The sequence below is a fragment of the Stenella coeruleoalba genome, assembly GCF_951394435.1.
Source record: "Stenella coeruleoalba genome assembly, chromosome: 11".
Lineage (NCBI taxonomy): Eukaryota > Metazoa > Chordata > Mammalia > Artiodactyla > Delphinidae > Stenella > Stenella coeruleoalba.
In genome coordinates, this window is record NC_137157.1 from 50,544,533 (window position 1) to 50,558,722 (window position 14,190).

The 14,190-nt window shown below is 39.9% G+C and overlaps 1 pseudogene across 1 annotated transcript; it reads right to left on the reverse strand.

Moving 5' to 3' along the window:
- Nucleotides 1-6,921: 6,921 nt before the first annotated feature.
- LOC307194147 (large ribosomal subunit protein uL30-like) lies at nucleotides 6,922-7,994 on the reverse strand (annotated as a pseudogene). Its single transcript has one exon. The product of its transcript is annotated as a large ribosomal subunit protein uL30-like (transcript).
- Nucleotides 7,995-14,190: the final 6,196 nt, after the last annotated feature.

Consider the following 14,190-nt stretch of genomic DNA (forward strand, 5'->3'; position numbering starts at 1 on the left):
AAAAGATCAGAAAGAAAAATTAAGGAAACAATCCCATTCACCATTGCATCAGAAAGAATAAAATACCTAGGAATAAACCTACCTAAGGAGGTAAAAGACCTGTACTCATAAAACTATAAGACACTGATGAAAGAAATCAAAGATGACATAAACAGATGGAGAGATATGCCATGTTCTTGGATTGGAAGAATCAATATTGTGAAAATGATGATACTACCCAAAGCAATCTACAGATTCATTGCAATCCCTATCAAATTACCAATGGCATTTTTTACAGAGCTAGAACAAAAAATCTTAAAATTTGTATGACGACACAAAAGACCCCGAATAACAAAAGCAGTCTTGAGGGAAAAAAACGGAGCTGGAGGAATCAGACTCCCTGCCTTCAGAGTATACTACAAAGCTACAATAATCAAGACAATATGGTACTGGCACAAAAACAGAAATATAGATCAATGGAACAGGATAGAAAATGCAGAGATAAACCCTTGCACCTGTGGTCAACTAATCTATGACAAAGGAAGCAAGGGTACACAATGGAGAAAAGACAGTCTCTTCAATAAGTGGTGCTGGGAAAACTGGACAGCTACATGTAAAAGAATGAAATTGGAACACTCCCTCACACCATACACAAAAATAAACTCAAAATGGATTAAAGACCTAAATGTAAGACCAGACACTATAAAATTCTAGAGGAAAATATAGGAAGAACACTCTTTGATGTAAATCACAGCAAGATCCTTTTTGACCCACCTCCTAGGGTAATGGAAATAAAAACAAAAATAAACAAATGAGACCTAATGAAACTTAAAAGCTTTTGCACAGAAAAGGAAACTATAAATAAGACGAAAAGACAACCCTCAGAATGGGAGAAAATATTTGCAAACGAATCAACGGACAAAGGATTAATCTCCAAAATATATAAACAGCTCATGCAGCTCAATATTAAAAAGACAAATAACCCAGTCAAAAAATGGGCAGAAGACCTAAATAGACATTTCTCCAAAGAAGGCATACAGATGGCCAAGATGCACATGAAAAGCTGCTCAACATCACTAATTATTAGAGAAATGCAAATCAAAACTACAATGAGGTATCACCTCACACCAGTTAGAATGGACATCATCAGAAAATCTACAAACAACAAATGCTGGAGAGGGTGTGGAGAAAAGGGAACCCTCTTGCACTGTTGGTGGGAATGTAAATTGATACAGCCACTATGGAGAACAGTATGGATGTTCCTTGAAATACTAAAAATAGAATTACCATATGACCCATCAATCCCATTATTGGGCATATACCCACAGAAAACCATAATTCAAAGAGACTCATGTACCCCAATGTTCATTGTAATGCTATTTACAATAGCCAGGGCATGGAAGCAACCTAAATGCCCATCGACAGATGAATGGATAAAGAAGGTGTGGTACATATATACAATGGAATATTACTCAGCCATAAAAAGGAAAGAAATTGGGTCATTTGTAGAGATGTGGATGGGCCTAGAGACTGTCATACAGAGTGAAGTTAGTCAGAAAGAGAAAAACAAATGTCATATATTAACACATATACGTGCAATCTAGAAAAATGGTACAGATGAACCGGTTTGCAAGGCAGAAATAGAGACACAGATGTAGAGAACAAATGTATGGACACCAAGGGGGGAAAGCGGTGGTGGTGGTGGTGGTGGTGATGGGATGAACTGGGAGATTGGGATTGACATATATAACTAATATGTATAAAATGGATAACTAATAAGAACTTGCTTATAAAAATAAATAAATAAAAGATATGCATAATTCACACGTTATTATCAGTACATATTATTGTGTATATTTTTATATAGTTATTCCATAAAACAGATTTTTCTTGCCTTTAGCAAAGGCATTTATCATGTTGTAATAAAAGTTTTCATTTAATTTGTGTCATATTGGCAGTTAGGCTCTAAAGGATTAAACAATAAAATGTGGGTGTATTCAGTGGATACAAAATTGGATCTATTCATGAGTGCATATTAAAGTAAATATAAAGTCAAAAAGTTAAAATTATTTCTGTCTTTTCACGAAAGTTATTTCTTCTAAATAGTTTAAATTGTCTACAAAATTTAAAGGCAAAAATACATATGATAATTAATGCATATGAAAATTTTAAATCAAAATTATTAAACTAAAACTAGTCCATCTCCAAAAAATGTTCATACCAGTGGACTGGTGCTGGGATACCCATGGCAGTTTGACCGTGGGATAAAGAAATGCAGCTGATCCCTTCACAGAGCTAAAGTTCAAGGCTTACCTCTGCAGGGCTCTGTGCCTAATTTACATATATTTAAATTTAAATGTTTTGGAAAAGTTAATTAAATCTTACTAGGTATTTTCATAAAAGTAAAACCATTTGCAAATCTAGAGTTCAATGTTCATCTAATTACCAATGTAAATAATCAGTATCATAGTTCATGCATTAGTTAGATCTAGGTCTACATCTGTAAGTTTAAGAGTAATGACAATGTTTAAAATATTGCCACTTGTTTTTTCAGAAACCATATGCAACAGTTTTGAATAATGAGATAGTTGGTGGGTATCTTCCAGGCCACAAATTGGAGCATCAAGAGAAGCAAGAAAATTGATGCTCAGTACTGCTGGGAAATGATGCTATTTATGTAAGAGGAAAGGTATGACAAGGCTGTTTGTCTCTCTTACCTGAGAACTTCCACTGCTCCAATCCTCTTCTCGCTCAAAGCAGTGTTTCACCTCCAGCACTGGGAATAGCATAACCTGTATACCTTCAGGACAGTCATATGCGTATAGTTCAAGGATATGAGGCAAGAGGTGTTTCCCTGCAGGCCTGAAGGATGTTAGTCTTGAGAGCAGTGTTTGGGATTACCAGACACGTGCAGGCCTTGAGTGCCAAATCGTAAGTAATAGAGTTCATGAGCTCTTCAATAAAATGTGTGTGTGTGGTGGTGTGACATGCTGCCAGTATTCTTTACATAGTGTTACCTCCATGGAGCCCTTGCTTCCTCCAGCAAGAATCCTTGAAATCATCCTGGACCCCTTTCTTTCACATCCTCTATCAAATCCATCTCCTAATCCTATTGGCATTGACTTCAAAGATAATTCTTGAATTTGACCATGTATCCAGCTTCTACCACCACTATCGTAACCAAAGCCACTGTTATCTTTCATCTTTTGTTGGTGCTCTGTGCCTCCTCAGTCATCTGGTTCCACTCTTCCCTCCCCTGATGCCTCCTAAAGTCTATAACAGTAGGCAGTCATCCTCTTAAAACATAAGTAGCAACATGTTGATCCTGAGCTCAAATTACTTCAATGCCTTCCTGCTCCATTTAGAATAAAGGTTACGGTCTTTGCCATGGTCTACAAGGCGGTCCCTCATTTGCCCCCTCTCCCCCTCTCTTTCTTCATTGCCTGCCGTTTACTCTTTGCTTGCTGTATTTCAGCCACAGGGGCCTTCCACTGTCAGATACTCCCAGCACATGTCACCCTCGGAGCTTTTGTCCTTCTCATTGCCCATAACTGAAACCCTCTATGCCAGAGTCAACCACTAGTCCTGACCTCATTCCCTGCTCACCCTTTCTAAAAAGCAAACTTTGTCCTCCTCTATTACTTTTTTTCTTTAGCAATTTTTAAAATTAAAGTATAGTTGATTTACAATATGGTGTTAATTACTGCTGTACAGCAAAATGATTCAGTTATACATGTATACGTTTTTTAATATCCTTTTCCATCATGGTTTATCGTAGCATACTGAATATAGTTCTCTGTGCTATACAGTAGGACCTTGTTGTTTATCCATTCTATATATAAAAGCTTACATCTGCTAACCCAACCTTCCACTCCATCCCTCTCCCAACCCCTTTCTCCTCGGCGACCACCAGTCTGTTCTCCATGTCCATGTTTCTGTTTTGTAGATAGGTTCACTTATGGTATTTGTCTTTCTCTTTCTGACTTACACTTAGTATGATAATCTCTAGTTGCATCCATGTTGCTGCAAATGGCATTATTTCATTCTTTTTTATGGCTGAGTAGTATTCCATTGTATATATGTACCACATCTTCTTTATCCATTCATCTGTCAATGGACATTTAGGTTGTTTCCATGTCTTGGCTATTGTGAATAGTGCTGCTGTGACTTTAGGTGCATGTATTTGTTTGAATTATAGTTTTGTCTGGATATATGCCCAGGAGTGGGATTGCTGGATCACTCCTCTATTCTTTTACTTTGCTATATTTTTATATTGAAACTAAATAAAAATATAAATTTTTATTTAGAAGACTTATCAGTACCTGATATAACATATCTATTTTAAAATGTTATGTATCTTTCATCCAGATGTGTCATTTTAGATTTGGTTTATGTGGTTCAAGGACCTGACTTAATCCCCTTGCTCTGGAGATGGACATTTTACCCAGGTTTGGCCATTCCTGTCCACAGTGATTGGTTTGAGATTGGACAAGTGGAGCAAATAGGTATCTGCCTAATACAGTTTCTGAAACATTTTGGAAATAGAAGCTCTGATTTTGTTGGAGTTGCTAAATTGGAGCTACTAGTAGCCATTCCACCCATCTATGGGAGTAACCACTTGAAAATAAAGACAACACAGAGGAAATTACGCTTAAGAGAAGGAAAGAGAGATTCTTGAATATTTAGTTTGAGCACCTGGATTTTCAGTTCAATGATCCAATGAATTCATCTTTTCACTTAAGCCAATTTGATTTGCAGCCACCAAAAGATTCTGACGAATATAATTACACCGCATTATACCTATATTTACCTCAACATTCTCATACAATGATTTCTGGGTAAATCAGATTTTATTGAAGGGTTGGTGTATCTAAAATGAATTACCACATGGAGGGTTGTAATAATAATATGATATAGTATATTAATATTATTATCTTAATATAACATACCAGTTATATAATAATAATAATCTAATCTAATAATAATCTAATATAATTATAAATAATCTATAATATAAAAATAAATACCCTAAATGTTATACACTAAATACAGCATTTCCCATAGTCTAAGAGAAAACAACCCAAGAAGTTGAACAGTTCACAGGGCGTTTTCTCATCAGTGTTCCATACCCAACCTTACACCTCTGTCCTCATATATGTGACTTTCTTAAAAAAAATGCCTCTTGTTTCTAAACTCCCATGGGAGAAACTCCACCCACCTTTTGGGAAATCCTACCCTTATACACAGGATTTGGTTTTATTCCCGGGTCCATCCCTCTTCCCTAGCATTGCATTTCCCGAAGTCTGAGTTTTTCAGCCTATAATAATGCCCAGGGCTGGGAGTGGAATGAGGGAGAGTGGTGGGAAGGGGTGGCACCAGCAGGCCAATCCAAGGTGGCCTCTGGAATTTCAAGTACCTCAGAGTAGCCCAGGGCGGCCGTGGGTGTCCCAAATCCAGACTGCTTTTCAGGTCTCCCTGCTAGGGGGAGTGGCAGACATTTTGTCCAACAAGTATTTCCTCTGGTCCCACAATTAACTGTTGGATCACACACATACAAGCACTAACAATTCTCAAAGGCAATGTCGTCTAGAAAGCAACGATTTCCTAAGCACCCTCCTGGAGTCTTGCAGAGTTGTGTCGGTTCTTTTTCTTGATCCTACCTCTAACCTTTATTAGAAATGATACTCTCTCAGTCATGATGGGAGCATGAGAAGGTCTTACATGTGCCATAATGTATAGGAGCTGATTAAATTTTTAGCCCAGGGATCATCTTCCTCCCCAGTGTCCTGGTCTGGGGGAAGTGAGATGGGAAGTTGTCTACAGAGGGGACAGTTTCATTAACTTAGTTACAATATCTTTCTCCCCTGTTGGGTCTGGGGCTTCTTGAAAAGTTCTAAGTTTCACAGCCAGAGTAGATAATAAACAGGTGCTGGATTAACGAGTGACATCTGCCATGGTTATATTTAGGATTCATCACTCGTGAATATGTTAATGGACTTTATTTATACACATTACTAAACAAATGGATTTGAAGACTTTATTTTGGGCCAAGCTCTTGGTTTTCCAGAAGTTGCTGATTAAGATGAAAATATCCGAGAAGGAAAATAAATCCTTAAGCTCCAGTAAAGTGGAATCAGTTCCCATATTGGCCAGAAGAGGGCAGAGTCCCTGTGGGAATGTGGCAGGATAGATGTATTTTGATACTGCAGAAAGGTTTTGGAGCATAGGCACTGGCTAGGGAAGGGAAGAGTAAGTGGCAAAGAGAATTTGGTGGGAGACAGAGGAAGAAATAATTTCTAAAAGGTGACATAAGATTTTAAAAATTCTGTTTACTCCATCCAAGTTCATCATTCATTTATTAACTTATTCCTTTATCAAACATTGCTGAGCGCTTACTATGTGTCAGACTCTGTGCCTGGGGTGAGCAATGCAGAGATGAACACAGCGGACATGGTCTGGGGAGTGTACAGACCAGGAAGGGTTACAGGCATTAAACAATTAAGTGTGTGTGTAATTAATGATTTTGATAAGAGCTATGGAAGAAAATAACAGGATGTTATGAGAACTGCTTTAAGTTGGAGGAGATCTCTCTGATGAAACCTGATGGTTGAAGAGTCATGTGGAAAGTTAGGAGACACGTGTTCCAGGCAGAAGGAATAGCTTGTATGAAGGCCCTGAGGTTGGAGGGGGGTTGGAATCTTCGAGGAATTAAAAGCAGGTCAGTGTGGCTGCACAGGGGTAGCGGCTGCACAGGGGTAGCGGCTGCACAGGGGTAGCAGCTGCACAGGGGTAGTGGCATGAGGTAGGTTTGGAGAGGTGAATGAGGATCATGCGGGGCCTTTTAAGCCATGCTCAAGGGTTTGGATTGTCTTTTTCTTCCAATTTGAAAGCAGTCACCGTTTATTAACTGACCAGATTACAGAAATAATCAAGGTAGATGCCTTAGTTCATCCTTCTAATAAGCCTATTGATCTGGTGTCAGCGTCTCCACCTTCTAGAAGATGGGTGGCCTTTTTCTTCATTACACCTAGTGGAGAAGACAATTTGAAGGGTCACGGGAAGTTGTTTGCTTCTCTGAGACGTTTTCCAACAGAACAGATCTCATGAATCAGATCCTCCATGCAGATGACGCCACATTTACTAAGTGATGGAGCAATCCATGTGTTATCTGTCAGGGCAATTCACTTCTTGTTGATTTTGCCGTAGCCAAACTTGTAGATCAGTTCCTTCTCTGACTTCAGGTTTGGGTACCCCCAATGCAATACGTGGTTCCACAATCTTCAGCATGTTGACTGAAGCCTCGTTGAGCTTCACAAAGGTGTCACTGAAGACCTGGAGGAGGCGAAGAAGCTGCAGCACCTTTCGGACCTTTGAGCTCACACCATTGCTACCTCTGATCCTGATGACAAGTGCCAATCTGAGTTCCTCAGGCACATAGAAGTCGCCAGCTTTTCTTGCCCTCCTAGCCATTCGAATATTGCTTCTGTACATCTGCCTGTACTCCTTGTAACAGTGCTTAGCCTCTTCATTGATAAACTTCCTCCTTGCCTTTCAAAGCATCTTTTGGATAACTTCTCAGGAGCTTGATCTTCAGCTCTGTGAAATTTATTTGCTTTTTCTGAACGGTTTCTGGTACAGCAGGAACTTCTTTTTTTCCTCTTCTGCACCCTCCATGATTCCAGCCAGAAAAGAGCAGGTTTGGATATTCTTGTACAAGCAACGGGAAGCCCTGAAAGGGTCTTAAGCAGAGGCATGGATCATCTTATTCATATTTTGGAAGATCACTCTGGGAGTTCCCTGGTGGTCCAGTGGTTAGGACTCTGCACTTTCACTGCTGAGGGCCTAGGTTCGATCCCTGGTCAGGGAACTAAGATCCCGCAAGCCGCGAGGCGGGCCAAAAAAAAAAAAATCACTCTGGCTGCAGTGTGGAGAATGAACTGGAGGGCTATTGGGGGAAGCAGGGGTGTTAGGAGGCTGTTACAGTAGTTCAGGGAAAAGACGATGATAGCTTGGACTAGGGTGGTGACAAAACGTGGCAAGAACTGAGTGAATTAGAAACATATTTGAGGACAGACTTGGCAAGACTCGGTAATCGGAGGTTGAGAAAAGGTGTCAAATGTTTTCTGACTACTTTCTATCATGAGCAATTGGGGAAGTCTAGGGAAAGGCAGGCTGGGGGTGTGAGGATGGAGAGTGGAGAGTAGAAAATGAAAAGTTCAGTGTTGGATCCCCGTAGCTTGAGATCCCTGTGAGATACCCAAGTGAAGATATTCTGGCCTGGAGCTCTGAAAGGAGGGCTGAGTGAGAGATTCAAACTTGTGGATCAGCCCTATATAAAAATGGCATCTAGGGGCTTCCCTGGTGGCGCAGTGGTTGAGAGTCCACCTGCCGATGCAGGGGGCACGGGTTTGTGCCCCGGTCCGGGAAGAAGCCACATGCCGCGGAGCGGCTGGGCCCATGAGCCATGGCCACTGAGCCTGCGCGTCCGGAGCCTGTGCTCCGCAACGGGAGAGGCCACAACAGTGAGAGGCCCGCGTATCGCAAAAAAAAAAAAAAAAAAAAAAAAAAAAAGGCATCTAGAACCATGAATGTGGATGAAGTTACAGAGTCAGGGAGAACACAGAGGGATGAGATGTCCCAGGACTGAATTCTGAGAAACTGTAACCAAGGCAGGGATCACAAACATAGTCTGGATTTTGTGGATTAATGGGAAGAAAGTCCTTTCAGAAATGTATCCAGTGAGGGGCCACCTCATCTTTCTTTCCTTGTAAGGAACTCTTATGTATTAGTTTCCTGCTACCACTGTAACAAATTATCTCAAACTCAGTGGCTTAAAACAATACAGATTTATTCTCTTCAGCTTCTGGAGGTCAGAAGTCCAAAATTGGTCTCACTAAAATTAAGGCACTGGCAAGGCTGCGTTCCTTCTGAAGGCTTACGGGAAAATCTGTTCCCTGGCTTTTTTCTGACTTCTAGAGGCTGCCCACATTCCTTGGTATGTGACCTGCTTCCATCTTCAAAGCCAGCAAATGACAGGTGGAGTTTTTCTCTTGCTGCGTCCCTCTGACTCTGAGTCTCCTCTCTCCCTCTTTTATTTCTAAAGATGCCTTGTGATTCCATTGGGCTCACTGGGATAACCAAGGATGCCGTCCTCATCTCAGGACCTGCTGATCAGCCGCTTTACTTCCATCTGCAGCATTAAATCCCCCTTGCCATGAAATGTATTGTCACAAATTCACAGGTTCAGTAGATTAGGACATGGGCATCTTTGGGAGTCATTATTCTGCCGACCAAACCTTACAAGTCTTGCTTATTCCTCTTTGGAAAAGTGTAAAAGGGTACACGCTACTCCTCAAGTCCTAGAAGAAAGTCTCCCGTGATAGTCCAAAAGGGTGCGCTTGACAAAAGTGGCGAGACTTGCTTGTGTGTCTGTGTATATTTGTGCACCCATACCTATATTTCAGCAATTCACCCAGTTGGATAAGAAAGAAAAACAACTAGTGAAGTCATTGATTAGGGACTTGTTTATATTTATTCCCTTGTCAACTAGAATAGGGGTCCTTGGGCTGTTATCATAACGAATGTCTCTGTCTTAGCGCATTTGGCCTGCTATAACATAATACCATAGACTGGGTAGCTTGTAAACAACAGAAATGTATTTCTTACAATTATGGAGGTCGGGAAATCCAAGATCAAGGTGCTGGCAGATTCGTAGTGTCTGACGAGAACTCGCTTCCTGGTTCATAAACGGCCATCTCGCTATGAGCTTCCAGGAAGGGGTGAAGTGTCTCTCTAAGGTCTGTTTTATAACGGCACTAGTCCATTCACGAGGGCTACACCTTCGTAATCACCCCCAAGGGCCCCAACTCCAAAGATCATCACATTGTGAGTTAGTATTTTCAACAGATGAATTTTGCAGGATACAAACCTTCAGTTTATAGCAGTCTCTTAGTAAAACATAATGTCACTTAATACTTGTTAGAATGGTAAACAAACAAACAAACAAAAACACCCACAAGTGCCTCCCCACCCCCCTGCCCTGACCATACCGGCACTGTGTATTCAGTAACCTGTAACAATCATTTGTGGCTGGTACCGGTGTCACAGCAACTCTAATCTACACAGAAGGAAATTGAAGTTTTCGGAGGTTACGTAGATGTGCCAAAGTCACCCAGATGATGCAAGATTAAGGTGGAGACAGAATTCAGTGCTCTCTGACCCTGGGCCCGTGTCCTTATTTATTCCTTCATCTTACTTCTCTCAGAGCTGTTTTCTATTTAGAGGCAAAATGTCCGAGTTGGACTATGATATACACATACGGAGAATCATATTGCATGTACATATAGATATTATATATACTAATACATATGAAAAAGCCAAATGCCTACTAACCCATTGAAGTTTTTGATCAATATAGATGTAAAAAAGCAAATAAGGCAGATTGAATGAAATCAGCATTTTTATTACTTGGCTGATATAAATTTTACTTGGACCAATAGGTGTTTGTTTATTTACCCAATAATGTTCCCCTTCCCCCCGTTTTTTATTATGGTAAAATATACCCAATAATGTCTTGTATTAAAAAAGATGAGACTTTGGTGTCTAAATTTTTTTGAGTGAGTTAATGCACTTTCTTGAAGTGAATGCTTATTCATTTCAATTCTCTTTTAAAGAAATATTTGAGGCTACAAACTTATACCTAAGAACCACTTTAACTGTTCCCCATACGTTCTGATATGTAATACTTTGATGGTTGTTCAGGTCTAGATATTTCGTAATTTCCGTTATCATTTCCTTTTTAACTCATGAATTGTTTGGAGGTGCTTTTAATCAAAATGTGGTATTCCCCCTTTTCTATATTGCTGTTGTTGTCTAACCTAGTGATAATGTGGTTAAAATGTATTCTATGACATCAGATTTTTGAAAAATTTCGTGCTGTCTTTGTGACTGGTATGGGATCGATTTGGATAAGTGTTGTATGTGTGCTTGAATAGAACGTGTATCTTCGATTTGGAGAGTACACTTTCATGTAGCTGTAATTAGCATGTTGAATCCACGATGCATGGCCTGCCACAAAAACACAATTTAAAAATTTTTCAGTGGGAGTAGACTTCCTCTGTCCCTGGGGATAAATTCTGGAAATTGTGGTGTCTTTTCTGCGGACTCTGAAGTAATAAACAGTCCCGTTCTCACTTTGGTCCCCAAATCACCATCTCTGGTGAGTGTCTGGCGGGATATATCAATCAGTGCTTCAGTCTGCATTCAGGTGAGATGGTACCTCCCTGCATGTGGATGACTGTGGGCTTCCTCGGGGGATACGGCTGGCTTCTGGATCCTAGCCTCTTCTCTCTCCCCCACCGGCTTCTTCTTAAGCTGCTGCTCTGTGTGTCTAAGCTTCCTATCTTAGTGAATGGCACCAGCACCCACTGCCTAGGTCAGAACTGGCAATTTTCCCGGACTCCTCTTCCCATTTCCACTCCTATTTCTAACAAACACCGAGAGTCATCAACTCTGCTTCCCAAATATGTCTCAAATTGCTTCAGTTCTTTCCATCTCTGCTGCTGCTGCCTCTGTTCAGACCACCTTTATTGCTTGCTTCCATCATTGCAATCACCTGAGAGCAGATCCCCATCTCCACTTTGCACCCTACTTAATTCTTTCTGCTGTAGCCAGTGATTTTTCTAACGTATAAATCTGATTACATCATTCTCTGCTCAACTCATTCAGTGGTTCCCTATAGATCATAGAATAAACTTCAAACTTCTTAACTTTGTTTACACGGTCCTTCAGGATCTGGCTCTGTTTTAAAAAATTTCTCTCCAGAGTCTTGTGTGATCATTTCCCTCTTCCTAAAACAAACCTACACTCTAGCCATTCTTACAGGCCCTAAAATATGCTATGCTTGTTCACCTTGAAACATAATGTATAGGACTTTATGTCTTTGAGATTGATGATCTTTCTTGAGTTTACACATCTTAACTCCAAAAGAGTGGAACGATGGAAAAAAGATTAACACACACACACGCACACACACAAATACATACAGATATATACATACATTTGTGTGTATAGACACATATATTAATATATATTTTGGATAAATATATGGAAAATGTACATAAGTGTATGCATATATGATGGAAATTAGCAATCAATAAATGCTTTTAAAAATTGTATATGGATATTCAGTTATAGACAGCAGGTTACACAATACATTAATTTTCTCTTCTTCCCTAGATTCCATCAGAATCATAGTAAAGGCATGTAAAAGCGATAAATCCATGAGTACACAAAGAATGTGATTGGAATCATTAAAAAATAAGAGATTTCCACATATTTCTGGAATACAGATTCAGCAAATTTTGCAGAGCAGAAGAAGCTGCCTCTTCCACTGCACACAGAGGAAGACAGAGACAAGAGAAATCAGATTTGCCCAGAGGAATCCCAGAAAGACTTAGGATTCTGGAAGTCCAAGTAGAGTAGTGGGTGGTATTTAGGCTTAGGGCTGAAATCCGGGTGATTACATGGGTCAGTGGACTGCCATCCATTTCTCTGGGCATAAAATGTCATCAATTTGCTTTCTCTCCTGAGCCTAGAAGTCAGAGGTGACTTCCCAGGAGACCTCAAGTGTCTTAAAAAAAAAAAAAGAAAGAAAAAAAGAAGACCTCCATATACCTGTGGTATGAAGAGTTGAAAAGATAAAATCAAGAAAATCCCCAGAAAACAAAACAGAGAGAAATTTAAAAATATATATTTAAAATATCCAAGCAGTGTAGAGGATTAAACCAGCCCTATCTGATCAACAGGGCATCCAGAAGATAGAATAGAGAAAACAAAGGTGAATAAATTATCAAAGGAACAACATAAGAAAATTTCCCAAGATTAGAGTCAAATAATCAACTTCTCAGTGAAGCATTCCCAGACTAGCCCATTAAAACTGTAGTCCCTCCACCTAGCCCCTCCTTACTTAATTGTTCTCTTTTCAACTTATAACCACCTGGCATACAATGTATTTTACTTGTTTGTTTAATGTCTCTCTTCCCATTAGAATGTAAGCTCCCTGCAGGTAAGGCATTCGGTCAGTTTTATTCACTGGGGCATCCTCAGCGCCTACTCAGTGCTTGGTACAGTCGGTGTTCAATAATTATTTGTTGACTGAATGAATAATAGAATGACTCAAGAGATCTAAACCCTCATCTGCTGTGGAAAGAATTCAGTTGATAACGCCTCAAACTGGTTTCTCAATAAAATGATATATAGGCCTATAATTTAGAAATATGAGACAACCCCCTGAAGCAATTACTAAAACAGTCAAAGGCACTTAACTGCATCTGAGGAATAAGATGGGAGAGTAGGAGTGGGAGGGGGCAAGTCGCTGTTGATTTTCATCGTAAGTTATTGCAAACTATTTGCTTTTTTCACCATGTGACTGTACTTTTTTGTTTGTTTGTTTTGTTTTTTGGGTTTTTTTTGCCGTACGCGGGCCTGTCACTGTTGTGGCCTCTCCCATTGCGGAGCACAGGCTCTGGACGCGCGGGCTCAGCGGTCATGGCTCACGGGCCCAGCCGCTCCGCAGCATGTGGGATCTTCCCGGACCGGGACACGAACCTGTGTCCCCTGCATCGGCAGGCGGACTCTCAACCACTGCGCTACCAGGGAAGCCGTGCACTGTTTTTTTTTAAGAGTGTATATGTCTTAGAAAACATTTTGTATTTATTTTCTGTAAATATATATCAACAATAATAATAGCTAACATTTATTGAGCACTTATTACATGCTAGGCATTGTGCTAAGCTTTATATGGATTCTTGAGGAATGTATTACATATCTGTTGTCATTTTACATGGATTGAAAACATCTGGATTTAACTTAAAAATAGAAAAAAAAAACTCGCTCAATCCCCAAATGTAAATATTTAGTAAGCTTAAACTCAATCGAATAAATTCTGCTTCTCAATCTTCATAACAAAGATATGAATTTGATATGCCTCTTCCTCTCCTTAAAATGCAAGAAACAAAGCATCATGCCATATTTTTTAAAGTTTTTATTTATTAGGAAATCCTCATAGAACTGCAAAAGCACCTGTCAACAGGAACTATAGAAACTGAAGGAAAAATTGTGCGTAAGCTCTTTTGGAGACATCTGTCTGTGTCATCTGCTTGCTTTCCCACCACCCTTCTTTCCACATTTCTCTTTCAGTCGGTTCATCTG